Consider the following 16,887-nt stretch of genomic DNA (forward strand, 5'->3'; position numbering starts at 1 on the left):
AAAGATATTCAAATTTATTAAAATTTAAAATTAATCACAATATTCATATCAGAATCTCTTAATTACCATATATATAGAAACACCATCAATCGAATAGACTATATATAGATTTAAAAATTGATATATATGGGAATCCTTCAACAAAGGATACCCATATTACAATAAGTCAGAAATTTAAAAACTAATGGGTACTCAGTATATATATAGAGATAATGCCAAATGTCTATATCCAATAATGTCACTCAAATGACCTTTTTGACTTGCTAATTAAGGCATAATCCATTATAATGCTGAATTTAAATATGTAACCGAAGAAAATGGAAACCCCTAAGCTCACTAAAAGGAGTAACTCCTTAATCTTGCTTAATATTAAATTACAATTTTTAAATTTTAAATGTTGTCCAGTTACACTCCCTATTGAGGCCTTTAGGCCATAAGGTGTTAAACTCATTAATCCAAAAGGCTTCCCTTTTATTCAATAAGGCCTCTCTATCACCCCCTCTCCTAGGCATGTGTATATGTTCCAAAATCTGGAAACGTAATTGGCTGATACTATGCCCTGCTTGTAAAAAATGCGCAGACACTGGAGCATCCTTGCCACATCTGATATTTGACTTGTGCTCAGATATCCTCTCACATGCCTCTCTTGTCGATTGTCCAATGTATACCAATGAGCATGGACACTTAATGGCATAGATGATAAACTCTGTTCTACAAGTCAAATATTCTTTAATTCGGTATTTTCTACCTGTATAGGGATGAAAAAATTCTCCTCCCTTCATCATAGAATTACAATTTATGCAAGAAAGGCAAGGATAACAACCTGTGCTACGCTTACCAGTAAAAGTAGGTCATTTGAGTGACATTATTGGATATAGACATTTGGCATTATCTCTATATATATACTGAGTACCCTTTAGTTTTTAAATTTCTGACTTATTGTAATATGGGTATCCTTTGTTGAAGGATTCCCATATATATCAATTTTTAAATCTATATATAGTCCATTCGATTGATGGTGTTTCTATATATATGGTAATTAAGATATTCTGATATGAATACTGTGATTAATTTTAAATTTTAATAAATTTGAATATCTTTTATATATTTATCTCACTAGTATATTCACATTGAATTTAGTTGTCACAAATATTATTCAATTCTAATTTTTTACTTTTTATTTCTATTTTTATAGGATCACTTGGCACTTTATTTATGAAGTTGGTTACTGAATTTTTACAATATATACAATGTAAAATATTTTGTAACACATTTGTATTTTTGTAACTGCAAGAAAATGTATTTTGACATGCAATATTCAAGTCCACCACTGGAGGGTGATATATGTGCAATTTTTTCACAATTGTTTGGCGCCAATATGGCTATTTAAATGGTGTTTTGTTCAATTTATGTCAGGCTTGAGAAAGGGCTTATTGTTAGCCCGAAACGTTGCTGTATTTGACCTGTGTTTAAAAATAAAAAGTCACTTTGCTCACTGCTGGAGACTATCTTCTTTTACTTGGATCACACCCATAACCAGTAGGTCTTGAACGCAACGTAGGAATGCCTCTCTCTTTATCTGGTTTACAGATAGTTGTGAGAGATGAAATCTCCCCTTTGGAGATGAACCTTTGAATTCCAGAATATATCCCTGGGAAACAATCTCTAGTGCCCAGGGATCCTGGACGTCTCTTGCCCAAGCCTGGGCGAAGAGAGAAAGTTTGCCCCCTACTAGATCCTGTCCCGGATCGGGGGCTACTCCTTCATGCTGTCTTAGAGGCAGCAGCAGGTTTTTTGGCCTGCTTCCCCTTGTTCCAAGCCTGGTTAGGTCTCCAGACTGGTTTGGACTGGGCAGAATTTCCCTCTTGTTTTGCATTAGAGGAAGCTGAAGCTGTGCCACTCTTGAAGTTACGAAAGGAACGAAAATTATTCTGTTTGGTCCTTAACTTATTGGACCTATCCTGAGGAAGAGCGTGACATTTTCCTCCAGTAATATCAGAAATGATCTCCTTCAGACCGGGCCCGAATAGGGTCTGTCCCTTGAAGGGGATGTTAAGAAGCTTAGACTTTGAAGTAACGTCTGCTGACCAGGACTTAAGCCATAGCGCCCTACGCGCCAGAAGGGCAAAACCTGAATTCTTAGCCGTTAGTTTGGTTAAATGAAAAACGGCGTCAGAGATAAAGGACTTAGCTAACTTAAGAGCTTTAATCCTGTCTAAAATCTCATCTAACGGGGTCTCCACCTGTAGATCCTCCTCAAGAGACTCGAACCAAAAACCCGCTGCAGCAGTGACTGGGGCAATGCATGTGAGAGGCTGGAGAATAAAACCTTGATGAATAAAAATTTTCTTAAGGAGACCCTCCAATTTTTTATCAATAGGATCTAGGAAAGCACAACTGTCCTCGACAGGGATAGTTGTACGCTTAGCTAGGGTAGAGAATGCTCCCTCCACCTTAGGGACCATCTGCCACAAGTCCCGTGTGGCGGTATCTATGGGAAACATCTTTTTAAAAGCAGGAGGGGGAGAGAACGGCACACCTGGTCTATCCCATTCCTTAGTAATAATTTCCGAAAACCTCTTAGGGACTGTAAAAACATCATTGTAAACTGGCACTGCAAAGTATTTGTCCATCTTACACAATTTCTCTGGAACTACAACAGGTTCACAGTCATCCAGAGTCGCTAAAACCTCCTTACGCAATAAGCAGAGGTGTTCAAGCTTAAATTTAAACGCTGTCATTTCAGAGTCAGACTGAAGCAACGCCTTCCCTGAATCTGAAATGTCACCCACAGATAGAAGCTCTCCTGCCTCGGCTTCTGAGTATTGTGAGGGTATATCGGACACAGGTATTAAAGCATCAGAAAACTCTGTATTTGTTCTAACCCCAGAGCTGTCTTGCTTTCCTTGTAACCCTGGCAGTTTGGACAATACCTCTGAGAGGGTAGCATTCATAACTGCCTCCATGTCCTGTAAGGTAAAAGAATTAGACGCGCTAGATGTACTTGGCGTCACTTGAGCGGGAGTTATAGGTTCTGACACATGGGGAGAGCTAGATGGCATAATCTCCCTTCTTTCAGTCAGAAAATCCCCTGGAGATAAATCTTTAAGCGCCATAATATGGTCTTTATAGTTTATAGAAATTTCAGTACATTTGGTACACATTCTAAGAGGGGGTTCCACAATGGCTTCCAAACATATTGAACAAGGAGTTTCCTCTATGTCAGACATGTTTAACAGACTAGTAATGAGACAAGCAAGCTTGGAAAACACTTTAATAAATGTGAAACAGCAATTAAATAAAAACGTTACTCTGCCTTTAAGAGAAAAAAAATAGCACTTAAACTACAAAACAGTGTAAAAATATAGTGAAGCCTTTGAAATTTTTACAGTGTGTGTAAGGGACTAAAGCAACATTGCACCCACTTGCAAATGGATGATTAACCCTTTAGGCCCCAAACCGGATTCAAAAACGTTAACCACTGTTAAAATACAGTTACAGTTAAACACCTTGCTCTGCTGAGGCTCCTACCTGCCCTTAAATACGATTTAGGGAAGAAATAAACCCTCTATAGTGATCCTTAGATGCCAGAGGACTCCTTTAGGGAAGCTGGATGTCTCAGTCTGAAGTAAACTGCACATCTAGAGCGTGAAAATAGGCCCCTCCCACCATGTACTGGATGCCAGAGTGGCCTTAAGAAAATACTCCTAGGAGTATCTGACTAGCCATGTGGAAAACTAGGCCCCAAATAAAGATTTATCTCCCTCAGAGAAAAAACTTTCTATCTATGAAACCTGTAAACGTTTTGTCACTAAGTAATATGAGTATTAACATAAGTATTACCCTGTTTTGTAAGCATGATCCCAGTCGCTGTTAAATCACTGCATCAGGCTTACCTCAATTACACAAGGCTGTGTCAGCATTTTCTAGAACTTTTATTCATCTCTCTAGAAATAAAAATACTGAACATACCTCAAAGCAGGTAATCTGCAGACCGTTCTACCAACTGAAGTTTTCCCATACTCTTCAGTTATGTGTGAGAACAGCAATGGACCTTAGTTACAAACCGCTAAGATCATCAACCTCCAGGCAGAATTCTTCTTCTAACTTCTGCCTGAGAGAAAAACAGTACAACGCCGGTACCGTTTAAAAATAACAAAATTTTGATTGAAGGTAAAACTACACTTTCACCACATATCTCTTGATACTTCCTATCTTGTCGAGAGCTGCAAGAGAATGACTGGAGGTGGGGGTTAGGGGAGGAGCTATATAGACAGCTCTGCTGTGGGTGTCCTCTTGCAGCTTCCTGTTGGGAAGGAGAATATCCCACAAGTAATGGATGAACTTGTGGACTGGATACACCTTACAAGAGAAAGTATATTAATATAACAGTGTTGCTTGTGCAAAATTGGGGAATGGGTAATAAAGGGATTATCAGATTGGTGGCTATTTCCCCCCCCTAAGACCCAGAATACGTCTCTTTTTTCCCCTCGATTTTTGACGGACAGTCCTAGGTTCAGCAATTGGTTAAAACAGAAGTGGAAGGACTATGTTACCTTTAATATAGGGCAATTTAGTAAACCAGAGTTATTCTGGGAGGCAGCGAAAGCTGTATTAAGGGGGGAAATTAAACTCTATCTATCTACTTGGAAGAAGAAAAAGCTGGAGCAGGAATTACAATTAACAGCACAAGTTAGAAATGCTCTTAGAAAATTTTATATTGATAAGACAAGGGATAATTGGGATAGATATTGTAAATTGAAAAGGGAAAGAGATATCTTTCTTAAACAAAGGTCACAGGAAGATGAATTAAAAATAAACTATCAATTTAGAGGACATTATGGGAACTCAGCCAAATTTTTGGCTAGAGTAGTGAAGGTAAGAAAAAGCAAGAATCTCATATCGGCTATTAAAGTGGATAACACAAAGTACTCTAATACAGAGGATATTAGTCAGACGTTTTTCAACGTGTTTCAACGGCTCTATTCAGAGACACAGGTTAATGTGGATAACGCATCAAATTTTTGGGCGAGTGTTAATCTCCCTAGTATTTCGGAGAATTTATCAGAGCTCAACAGACCCATCTCAGAGGAGGAAGTTCTCGAGGCTATACAGTCAGCTAATCTTAATAAATCACCAGGACCGGATGCTATTCCGGTAGAGTTTTATAAAATTCTGAAGGAAGAAGTAAAATTATCTTTGGTGAATCTGTTTAATTATTATTTTTCTTCTAGTAATTTAATGTCTAATTATTTCAATGCCGCACGTATATCCTTGATTTTGAAGAAAGGTAAGGATCCGGAAGATCCAGGGTCTTATAGGCCTATATCAGTACTTAATGATGATATAAGTTGCTAACCGCTATTATTTCGACCAGGCTGGCCAAATTATTAGATGGGATCATTCATCCAGATCAAACTGGATTTATGAGGGATAGGAATTCTCTTAAGAATATACGTCAAGTCACTACATTTTTGGATTATGCATGGAATTTAGATCCTAAGAATGAACAATTTAAAAAGATTTCTGAAGCAGCTATTTTGACAGTAGATGCCGAGAAGGCCTTTGATGCAGTGAATTGGAAGTATTTGTTTATAGCATTGGAGTGGTTTGGATTCAAGAACCAGTTTTTGGAATTTGTTAGAAATTTATACAAAAGTCCGTTGTTTTGTTTCGTTTCTCTGCATCAATGGCCATTCTTCCCCATATATATCACTTAAAAGAGGGACAAGACTAGGGTGTCCCCTTTCCCCATTGCTTTTTAATTTGGCATTGGAGCCATTTGCTATTTTATTGCGGGATAGGCTATCAGGGATTCAATTGGGTTCCTTTAGGTTAAATACTCTCTTATATGCTGACGATTTGTTAATATTCTTGGATAAGGCGCAATATTTGATCCCCATACTGTTACAATTATTCAAAACCTTTTCCTCTTTTTCAGGATATAAAATTAATTTTGATAAGAGCGAACTTCTTTGGTTATATAAGAAAGGACCCAATTGGGGAGATCATCCTTTTAAAGTGGTCGAATCCTTCCGGTATTTAGGTATTATCCTCCATAGAAATCCAACAAACTGGTATAAATTAAATGTTACCCCGATATTACAAAAAATTAAAAATGATCTTGAAAATTGGTCCTCGCTTCCCATTTCATTGGTTGCGAGAATTAATTTGATTAAAACTATTATCTTTCCATGAGTTCTATATTTCTTTCAAAACCTCCCGTTATTAATGACCAATAAAGATATCTGTAATGTACAGTCTTGGCTATCTAAATTTATATGGGGCAATAAGAAGCCGAGGATTAGTCTTAGTAGGCTGATGCAAAAATGTTCTAGGGCAGGGCTCGCTTTGCCAGATTTTAGGCTTTACAATTGGTCTTGTCTAGCCAAATTGGCTCTTGATTGGATTACAGGGGTAGATAAGTTTGTGTCAGTAGAGTTAGAATCATTTCTGATCTCCCCTTTTTCTTTGAAAGCTATTCTTCATTGCCCGGTACAAAAGTTACCCTTAAATCTTAGTAAACTAATTTCCTTTAAAAATGTTATTATAGCTTGGCATAAAATTTGTCGAATATTAAAAATGTCGCCATTTTTTTCGGAATTTTTTCCAATAGTAGGGAATCCGGAATTTACCCCTGGTATTAATCAGAGAGTGTTTAGATTATGGGCTGAAGCAGGACTGATCTATGTTCACCAGTTATTTGATGATAATCAGTTGTTATCTTCAGAATTATTATTTCAAAAGTTTAATCTACACCGTTCGAGTCTATTTGCCTACTTTCAGTTACGGCATTATGTATTCACGCAAAAATGGAATACTGAATTTCTTGGGGACTGGTTGGATATTAAGAATATTATTCGGCAATTTTCTTTGGGTCAGTCTTCAATATCATTGATTTACAATATTCTTTTGGCTAGACAGGGTGAATTATGCGTAGATAAATTATATAACTATTGGAAGAAATACTTGCCTGAACTGGAGGAGAATAGGATTGAGCGAAGCTTCCTAGAGTTAGAAAAATTACAAGTCTCTATATCATGGAAAGAAGCGCATCTGAAATTAGTCAACAATTATTATCTTTCCCCAGATAAAATGGCCAGATTCTATCCTTCCCAGAATTATGCTTGCCCAAGGTGTTCTCTGGATAGGGCGGATATTCTTCATATGTTTTGGTCCTGTCCTAAGATCCAACAATATTGGCAAAAGATAAGATACTGGTATAGTAAAATCTATAAAGATATGGCTCCATTTACTGCCGACGAGGTAGTTTTCTTAACTAATGTTGATTTACGCCCTAAACGAGTGATAAAGACATTTAATACAATTATTATAACTGCGAGACAGTTAATTGCTAAGGGCTGGAAAGATCATACAGCCCCCAGAGTTACAGGGTACCTTAAAGAAATTCAGTCTCAAATTCTATTTGAATCCTCTCATACTAAATTTGCAGCTGAATCTAGGGTCAGGGCTTTCCTTCTGGATTGGTCTCCGCTGATTACCTCTTACCCATTACAGATTCAAAGACGTATTTTACAACCCTTCTTAAATACTATAGCTTTCTTAGAATTGGTTATATTGGAATTATTTCCTCCAACATGGGTATCTGGTCCATGGGAGATAACATTATGAAATAGTAACTATGTAACAATAAGGAGAGAAAGAGAAGAGGTAGGTTAGGAAAGAGAAGGAGGTAGCAGGTGGGAGGGGGCGAGAGAGAGGGGAGAGAGAGAGAAAGTGTAAAGTGTTTTTTTTTTTTTTTTTTTTCTTTCTATTTGGTTGGCTTATCAGTTGTTTAATATTTACAAAATTTCCAGCGATATATTTGGTTAGACTTTGAATGCCAGGTATTGGTATGTACTTGTCTCGTTATTCTTTTTTGGTATTACTTATTATTGTTATTCTTTATATATTTACCTGTGTATATTTATGAATGCCCTGCGTGGCATAATGAAATGCAACTTGACATGTATTTATTTTTGTCGCTGGAACTAATAAAGATATATAAAAAAAAATAAAGGGATTATCTATCTTTTAAAACAATAACAATTCTATGGTAGACTGTCCCTTTAAGGCAAATAAATGTATTAAGGCTTACAACCTCATAAACCAGTTTGTAAGCAAATTGCACTTTTATTTGGTTTCAGGTAAGTACAGGAAGTTTCTATAGAACTTTTTGACATTTTAATTTCAACTGTAAGTTTTGGTTCCAGGATCTGCTCCAAACATAGGAAAATGCAAATTTTTTAATTTTTTTTTTAAATTTCAAAAAGCTTTATTGAATAGCTTAAAGCACACAATAGAAACATAACATAACACAAATCAATTCACTTAAGTGTACAGAGTAGAATCAAGTTTTGCACATATCCAACATATGAATTATTTTTCTTTTCACATAAGAGTCAATTGTATCCAATGAAACAACTTACTTTCTTTTATACTTAGGGTAAAAGATCTCATAGGAGGTATTTTCATCTCATATGCAAAGCAATATAAATCAATACCGTAGCTGAGTATTGCAAGGATGTGTATTCCCTATGTTGCAGTTTAAATGTGTGATGTGTGGTAATGATTCATTACTCCCAGTAGAATCTGTGTAGCCTGCACATCACATGAGTACAGTACAGAAGTGAAAGAACAGAAGGCAGGAAAAGAGAGAAAGAAGAAAAGAGAAGGAAGGGGAAGGAAGGGGAGAAGAAGGGGAGAGAAAAAAAAAGGGGGAAGGGAGGGGAAATTAGGGTAAGGGGTATAGGTGCATCCAAGGGGGAAGGGGAAGGAACTAGTCCATAGACCTTAGTGGTTATTAAGTACCTGCCGGTACCTAAAGAGGTTTAAGGAGCCACATACTCCAGAAGATCATCCAGTATTTGTTCATACGCTCAGTCGCGTTATAGCAGCCCCGTTCCATAGAAGCTAAGTAGTTGTGTTAACTGAGCCAAAGTAGGAGCCTCTGTCTTTTTCCATGCCCTAGCAATACAGACTTTAAAATGCAAATTTTTAACTTTGTTACCCAAACAAAGGTGACACTTTTTTTGCATTCCATACAAACTTAATTAAAAATCTGAACTATCTACTTACAAACAAAGAAATGGAAGAAGAGGGACGGAAAAACAAAATATGCTTTAAACTGCTTATGGATTAGCATATTCCCAAAGTTAAACTGTAATTTCTTTTTAAATTCTACACAATTTCCCATACAATCTGAAACATTTGCTCACAAAAGTGAACATTTAAACAAAACAAAATTTGAATTGTACTAGACTATAAATTTAAATTTCAAATCCCATGCAAATAAATGCAAACACAAATTCCAGAACAATTCAGAATAAAATGTATGTATAGGGCAAGCTACAGCTCTGGGTGTAACACATTTACAGAAACGAATCCTTTGAAAAAAGAAAATTACTATCTTTATAAAATGTACATTATATTCCATTTATAAAGGAGCAGAAGTCAATCACTTTAACCTTACTATGGCAGTTATTAAATAGTACTGTAAAGCTTTTGTTTGTAAAAACATTTAGATGGGACCAACACAACACATGTCTCTAAAATTCATTAGATTTCTACAGAAAACAAAAATTCTAAACTATTTTACTCTCAAATAAATTACAGGTCAAATGTAAAGCTACAGACAATCTATAAATCCCAGCAGTGAAAATAAACAGTTTACCAAAAAAAACTAATATCTTATACAACAGGCCTGCTGAAACCATTATTTGCTCTATTTAAATATAGTACTGCATACAATAACTTTGCTATAATCTAACTTTACTGCAGTTAAATTTAAACATTTTGCAGTAACACAATTGTATTATTTGCTCTAAAATGAGAAATTTTCTTTGACTGAGCTACTAATTTACCATCACCCACAAAACTCTATAGAAATGCAAATTTATACAGACAATTCCACCTGAAATACATGTTTTCCAAACCATGCATTTTCTTCAGAAAACGTTTTTTTTTTTAAATAATATATATATATATATATATATATATATATATATATATATATATATATATATATATATATATATATATATATATATATAGCCTGCAATATTCTGAAATAAATCAACATTCATTTGATTCCTGCAAAACTAGTTGACATATGGATTTGTCTACAACTTCATGGCCGCCAAAATGTGGTTATTTATTAATTTAAAATATCTTTACTTTATACTAAATATAATTCTAATTTAGTCATCTCTATGGTAATACCACTAAACCAATACAAATAAGTTGTGAAATAAACTCCATGAGAGGGTCTCCATTTTTTTCCAAACATTTTATTTGTAATCAATATATGTTAATAATAAGAGAAATATTTACAGGTATATATACACAGTCCACATATTGAATACAGGGCAACTTTATTACAATAACCCCAATTAGTCCAATAATGCTAAAATAATCATAGGAATATACTTAGCCACATTTTCCAAGGTGTCCACCATCAGCCATCTTTCCAGGATAAGTAAGATAAGAAAAAGAGACAAAGGTTTTGGTGTTACAGTATTTTATATCCCAATTCAAAAGGGAGTGGTTTATCAAATGCCACTCAAAGGCTATTGGGAGTGTCCTACTTAGACAGAAACTAGACAAAAGAACTACTTGAATATTCAACTTTAAAACCAGCTATGTGAATTGCCAGGTATAAAATCTGTGAGCTATATTTTAATATTCCTGTGATAAAATGTCACCACAGCACCCACCAAAGGCCGGAGGCAGAAGGTGCCCACCAGAGGCCCGCACCCAGAGGCGCCCACCAGAGGCCCGAGACCGAAGGTTCACACTAGAGGATCAAGGCAGGAGGCACCTACCAGAGGCCCACGGTAGGTATAGGTACAGGAGTGCACACCGGAGGCCCTGGGCCATAAGCGCCCACCGGAGGCCTGAAACTGGGATGCCCACCAGAGGCTTAAGACCAGAGGCGCTCACAAGAGGCCCATGGCAGGCGGCACCCACCAGAGGACGAAGGCCAGAGGCACTCACCAGAGGCCAAAGGCTGGAGGAGCCCGCCAGAGGTGCCCACCAGAGTCCCGAGATTCGAGGTGCCCATCAGAGGCCCGAGACTCAAGGCACCCACCAGAGGCCCAAGACTAGAGGCACCCTCCAGAGGCCAAAGGCAGGAGGTGCCCAAAAGAGGCCAGAGACACTTACAAAAGTCTGAGGAAGGAGGTGCCCACCAGAGGCCCGAGACCAGATGCACCAAACTGAGGCCCAAGACAGGAGGCGCCCAATAGAGGCCCAAAACAGAGGCGCCCACCAGAGCCCCGAGCCCGGAGATGCCCGACAGAGGCCCATGACTGGAGGTGCCTGGCGGAGGCCCAAGACCGGAGGTGTCCGACAGAGGACCGAGGCAGGAGGTGCCGACCAGAGGCCTGAGAATGGAGGCTCCCACCAGAGGCCCAAGACCAGAGGTGCCCACCAGAGGCCCGAGACTCGAGACGCCCACCAGAGGCCTGAGACTCGAGGCGCCCAACAGTGGCCCAAGGCACCCACAGAGGTCCGAGGCAGGAGGCGCCCACCAGAGGCCCGAGACCAGACATGCCAAACAGAGGCCCGAGGTAGGAGGCGCCCACCAGAGGCCCGATCCCGAGGCACCCACCAGAGGCCCGAGACCAGAAATGCCCACCAGAGGCCTAAGACCGGGGATGCGCACCAGAGGCCTAAGCCCGGAGGTGTCTGACAGAGACTTGAGCCCGGAGGTGCCTACCAGAGGCCCATGACCGGAGGTGCCTACCAGAGGCCCAAGACCGGAGGTGCCCACCATAGGCCCGAGGCAGGAGGTGTCCATTAGAGGCCCAAGGCAGGAGGTGCCCACCAGAGGCCCAAGGAAGGAGACGCCCACCAGAGGCCCGAGATCAGAGGCACCCACCAGAGGTCTGAGGCAGGAGGCACCCAACAGAGGCCCGAGGAGCCCACCAAAGGCCAGAGGCGCCAACCAGAGGCCCGAGACCGGAGGTGCCCACCAGAGGCCTAAGCCCAGAGGTGTCTGACAGAGGCCTAAGCCCAGAGGTGTCTGACAGAGGCATGAGCCTCGAGGTATGGAGGTGCCTAAAAGAGGCCCGAGCCCGAAGGTCCCCACCAGAGGCCCGAGGCAGGAGATGCCCACCAGAGGCCCGAGGTAGGAGGCACCCACCAGAGGCCCGAGACCAAAGGTGCCCACCAGAGGCCTGAGTCAGGAGATGCCCACCAGAGGCCCAAGGCAGGAGGCTTCTACTAGATGCCCTAAAACAGAGGCGCCCACTAGAGGCCCGAGACCGGAGGTGCCCACCAGAGGCCTGAGACTGAAGGTGCCCACCAGAGGCCCAAGATCGGAAGTGCCCAACAGAGGCCCAAGGCAGGAGGCACCCACCAGAGGCCTGAGGGAGGAGGTACTCAACAGAGGCCCGAGGCGCTCACCAGAGGTCCAAGGCAGGAGGTGTCCAACAGAGGCCCAAGGCACCCACCAAAGGCCAAAGGTGCCCACCAGAGGCCCACACCAAGAGGTGCCCACCAGAGGTCGGAGACCGGAGGCGCCCACCAGAGGCACCCACCAGAGGCTCACACCCAGAGGTGCCCCCCAGAGGTGCCCACCAGAGGCGTTGTGTAAAGGGCAAGGAGGATCCGATGACTCTAGCACACAATCTCCCTCAATCCGGTATGAACCGGAAGTAGAACCACTGCTGATCCTGGAGTGCCGTAGCCGTGGGTAGCGAATCAAACTACCGTGATACACAAGAGTAGAAAGTAATGGCAGGCGCTTCACACATAGTTGGTTGCAAATAAAATCCCAAGTTTATTGGAAAGAATACACGGTAAATACCAATCCAAAGTAGCAGGGACTGTGCATCAAAAAATCACTGTCAGTCAAGCTATAGGTGTGGAACAGGCAACAGTCTGACGCGTTTCGCGCCCCCTACAGGCACTTACTCATAGACCTAGTGCCCATTAAAAACACAACAGGACATATGGTTAAAGGTAAGATCACAAGTGCTGCCTCAGGCAGCATATATGTACAAGCAGAACTATATACTGATCAGTTGCAATTCCTGTCTGAATTCTTGCAATACAAAAATGTTTGAATGAACAATGTTAAAACCTGATATATAGGGCAAGGCATAAGTATGATCAAATAAGTGTGATTTTTTTTGTATATATACAATGTATCCTATCCATACTTAAAAATGCATTGCAACCTATTTTAAATACCAAATAATAAGATAATGACAGCAGCATAGACCAAATACAACTGAGTGTAATAAAGGGATACACAATCTGGTTGAAGACTATTGGTGAAGTCTAGAATTAAGTAAAAAAAGAACAATCTTAAAGGGATAGCCAAATATGAGGAAATGACTTTATTGATTGCCAGGTGAAGATAATGGATAATGCAGCCAAAAAGATATATTTTTTTATTTTTTTTAAATTATATATTGTTAGACATCAATAAAAAAAAATGATGTCACATTCTCTATTCATTCCATAAGGACTTCTTGTTTTTAGTTGCAGAATCCAATAAATTTCCTTTCTTTGCAATATCGTATATCTGTTACCTCCTCTAGGGGGCACTCTAGCCACATCTATAATTTGAATAGATAAATTAGCTATATTGGTAAAGTGTTCACCATTGAAATGGTTAGCTATGGCTGACTCCTTGACATAGTTCCTAGTGTCCCTAAGGTGTTCACTGAATCTCTTCCTGACCTCCCTAGAGGTTTGGCCAACATACTGTAGCCGACATAGGTTACATGTAAGCAAATAAATGGCAAAAGTAGTTCCGCAATTTGCATAAAAATTCATATTGTATCTTCGTTGGGTGATATTACTTAGAAAATGGTCACCCAAGCCAATGTAGGCACACATGCCACAATTTTTGCTGAGACATTTAAAGTTCCCTAACTTATGGAGCCATCCTGGTCCCAAAGATTGTGTTCTAGTGACATTACTAGGGGAGAGACTTCTTGCTAAAGTTTTTGTTTTTTTAGCCACAATTTTACAATTTTGGATAATGGGTGCTAATATCGGATCTCCCTGGAGTATATGTAGATGTTTCTGTAAAATGTTGGCTATTTTTGTATACTGACTGGTATACTCAGTGGTAAAGACAATGGCTCTATTAAAAGAATTGACTTTATTTTTTCGATAGCCCACATCATAGGATTTAATTTCATTTCTACATTTTTCTAATGCTTGAGCATACCCTCTGGCTATGAGTCTATTTTTAAGATCCAAAGATTGTGATTCATAGATTTCTGTTGACTGAGTATTTCTTTTTAACCTTATAAATTGTCCTCTTGGGACTGCTTTAATAAGGTGTCTGGGGTGCTGAGAAGTGGCACGTAGAATCGTATTGCCTGCTGTGGGCTTACGATATATTTTGGTAACAACTTTATTTCCCTCTATTTGTAGAGTCAGGTCGAGGTAATTCACCTCTGTTTGACTGAATATACCTGTGAATCTGAGATTCATAAAGTTGTTATCAAAAAAGCCAATGAGTTTGTTAAACAACTCTCCATCCACAGGTCTTTTTAAGATAATCAAGAGATCATCTATGTATCTCACAAATAATAGTATATCCTCTAGCCATGGGTTAAGAACACTGTAGATGTAAGTTAGCTCCCACCAGGAGACATACAAATTAGCGAACGCGGGGGCAAATTTAGCCCCCATGGCCGTCCCACATATTTGCCTGCAGAAACTTCCTTCAAACATGAAGTAATTGTGTGACAACACAAACCTGAGTAAATCTCCTATATATTTCTTAGTCTCAAATTCTAGACTTAGTTCTCTTTCCAAAAAGAATTCAACAGTTTCTATCCCTAGATGTTGCAGTGTAGAAGTGTAAAGGGAACCAATGTCTACTACTAACCAGGTATAATGTGGTTCCAAAGTGACTGTTTGAAGGGTATGAATGAAATGAGAGCTGTCTTTTAAATAGGATAACTGTTTAACAGCTAATGGTTGAAGTATGCTATCTAACCATGCCCCCAAAGGCTCAAACAAGGACCCCACTCCAGAGACAATAGGTCTACCGGGAGGGTTGGTGAGGTCCTTGTAAACCTTGGGGACATGGTAAAAGATAGGAACAAGGGGATTCTTAGGTACCAAATTGTCCAGATCAGATTCTCTGAAGACACCCAGGTATATACCCTCAGTGATTAATTTCACAAGATCCTTTTGTACCCAAGAGTGGGGTTTCTTGTGAGTTTTTGATATACCTTGGGATCCGATAATTGTGAAAGTGTTTTAATAAAAGTAGGACTCTTTATCTAGGACGACAATGCTTCCCCCCTTATCTGAATTTCTAATCACAATCTGATCATTATTTTTGAGAGTGTTAATTGCCATTCTCTCCCTATAACTCAGATTGTGGGGACTGCATTGTCGTTCAAGGTCTGTTCTAGCTGAAGGATGTCCTCCTGAACCAATCTTTGGTATGCATTAATATGGGGACCCCTATACTGGACTGGATAGAAATCAGACCTTAGTTTTGTGGGTTTGAAGACTTCGCTAGGTGGGGTTTCATTTCTCTCACCACTATAGAGCTCAGCAAGTTGTAACACAGACCAGGCCTCACTAAAAGATAAATGAGATCTATCAGATAGAAAGGAAGCTGAATCATCAACTGTCTCCTCAATATCAACTTCTACTGGGTCTCTAGTGAGAGAGTAATAGCGCTTTAACGCCAATTTCCTTATAAATTTGTTTAGGTCAAGCAATGTATTGAAGCTTGAAAAGTTCGACGTAGGGGCAAAACCTAATCCCTTAGTTAAAACTTTGTTTTCATCAACAGTAAGATTATAATGAGACAGGTTAATAATGCTAAATCCAACAGTGTCTTTATAGTTTAAACAGTCTCTTTGTGTACTGAAACCATGACCAATTAGTGTCCCTTCTTCTTCTTTAGCTTTCCTGCTTCTTTATTTCCTACATCTTTTTCTTCTTCTCTTCCTGACATGGCCATCTGTCTTGTCTTGGGTCTTACCACTAAGGGTGTGTCCTCTGATTTGTCCCTCGTTGTGCCCTGTAAAAAAACAGAGGGAGACTACAATCCCACAAATACAAACTACCTTGGGACAAGTCACAAATGATCCCCAACAAATAGCCAATGAGTTTGCCAACTTTTATAACAATCTTTATAATTTACCTAGTAGTAATACAAATAATAACAAGAGAGAAGAATTGATTAGATTCCTAGAAGATAGCAAATTAAAAACTATCACAGAAGAAGAACTAGAGAATTTGAACTCCCCCATAACAATACAAGAGATTATGCTGGCTATCAAAGAACTTAAAAGAAACAAAGCACCAGGCCCTGATGGGTTTCCAGGCTCATTTTATAAAGACCTGCAGTTATCACTGGCTCCCCAATTGAGGATACTGTTTAATAACATCTTGCAAGGAGTAGATATTCCCCCAGATTTGTTGACTGCAAGGGTGACGGTCATTCCAAAACCTGGCAAGAGCAAACAATACTGCCAAAATTACCGGCCAATTTCCTTAATCAACCAGGACCTAAAATTATTCACAAAAATTTTGGCTAACCGATTGACCCTACCCGTTAGAAATTTGATAGACAATGACCAAGTGGGTTTCATCTCGCAAAGAGAGGCACCAGATAACACTAGGAAAGTGATTGACCTGATTAATTATGCGACAGTTGGGAAGATGCCTTCTCTGTTTCTAGCATTGGACGCAGAGAAGGCATTTGATAGAGTTAACTGGGAATACATGTTTGCAGTGCTTAGCAAAATGGGATTTAAAGGCCCCTTCACTACTGCCTTAAAAAAGATATATTCAAGCCCAGATGCATACATAAGACTCTCAGGGTATCAATCAGACAGAATAAAAATCCGTAATGGCACAAGACAAGGTTGCCCCCTGTCACCCCTACTTTTT

Source organism: Bombina bombina, chromosome 1 (genome assembly GCF_027579735.1).
Source record: "Bombina bombina isolate aBomBom1 chromosome 1, aBomBom1.pri, whole genome shotgun sequence".
Lineage (NCBI taxonomy): Eukaryota > Metazoa > Chordata > Amphibia > Anura > Bombinatoridae > Bombina > Bombina bombina.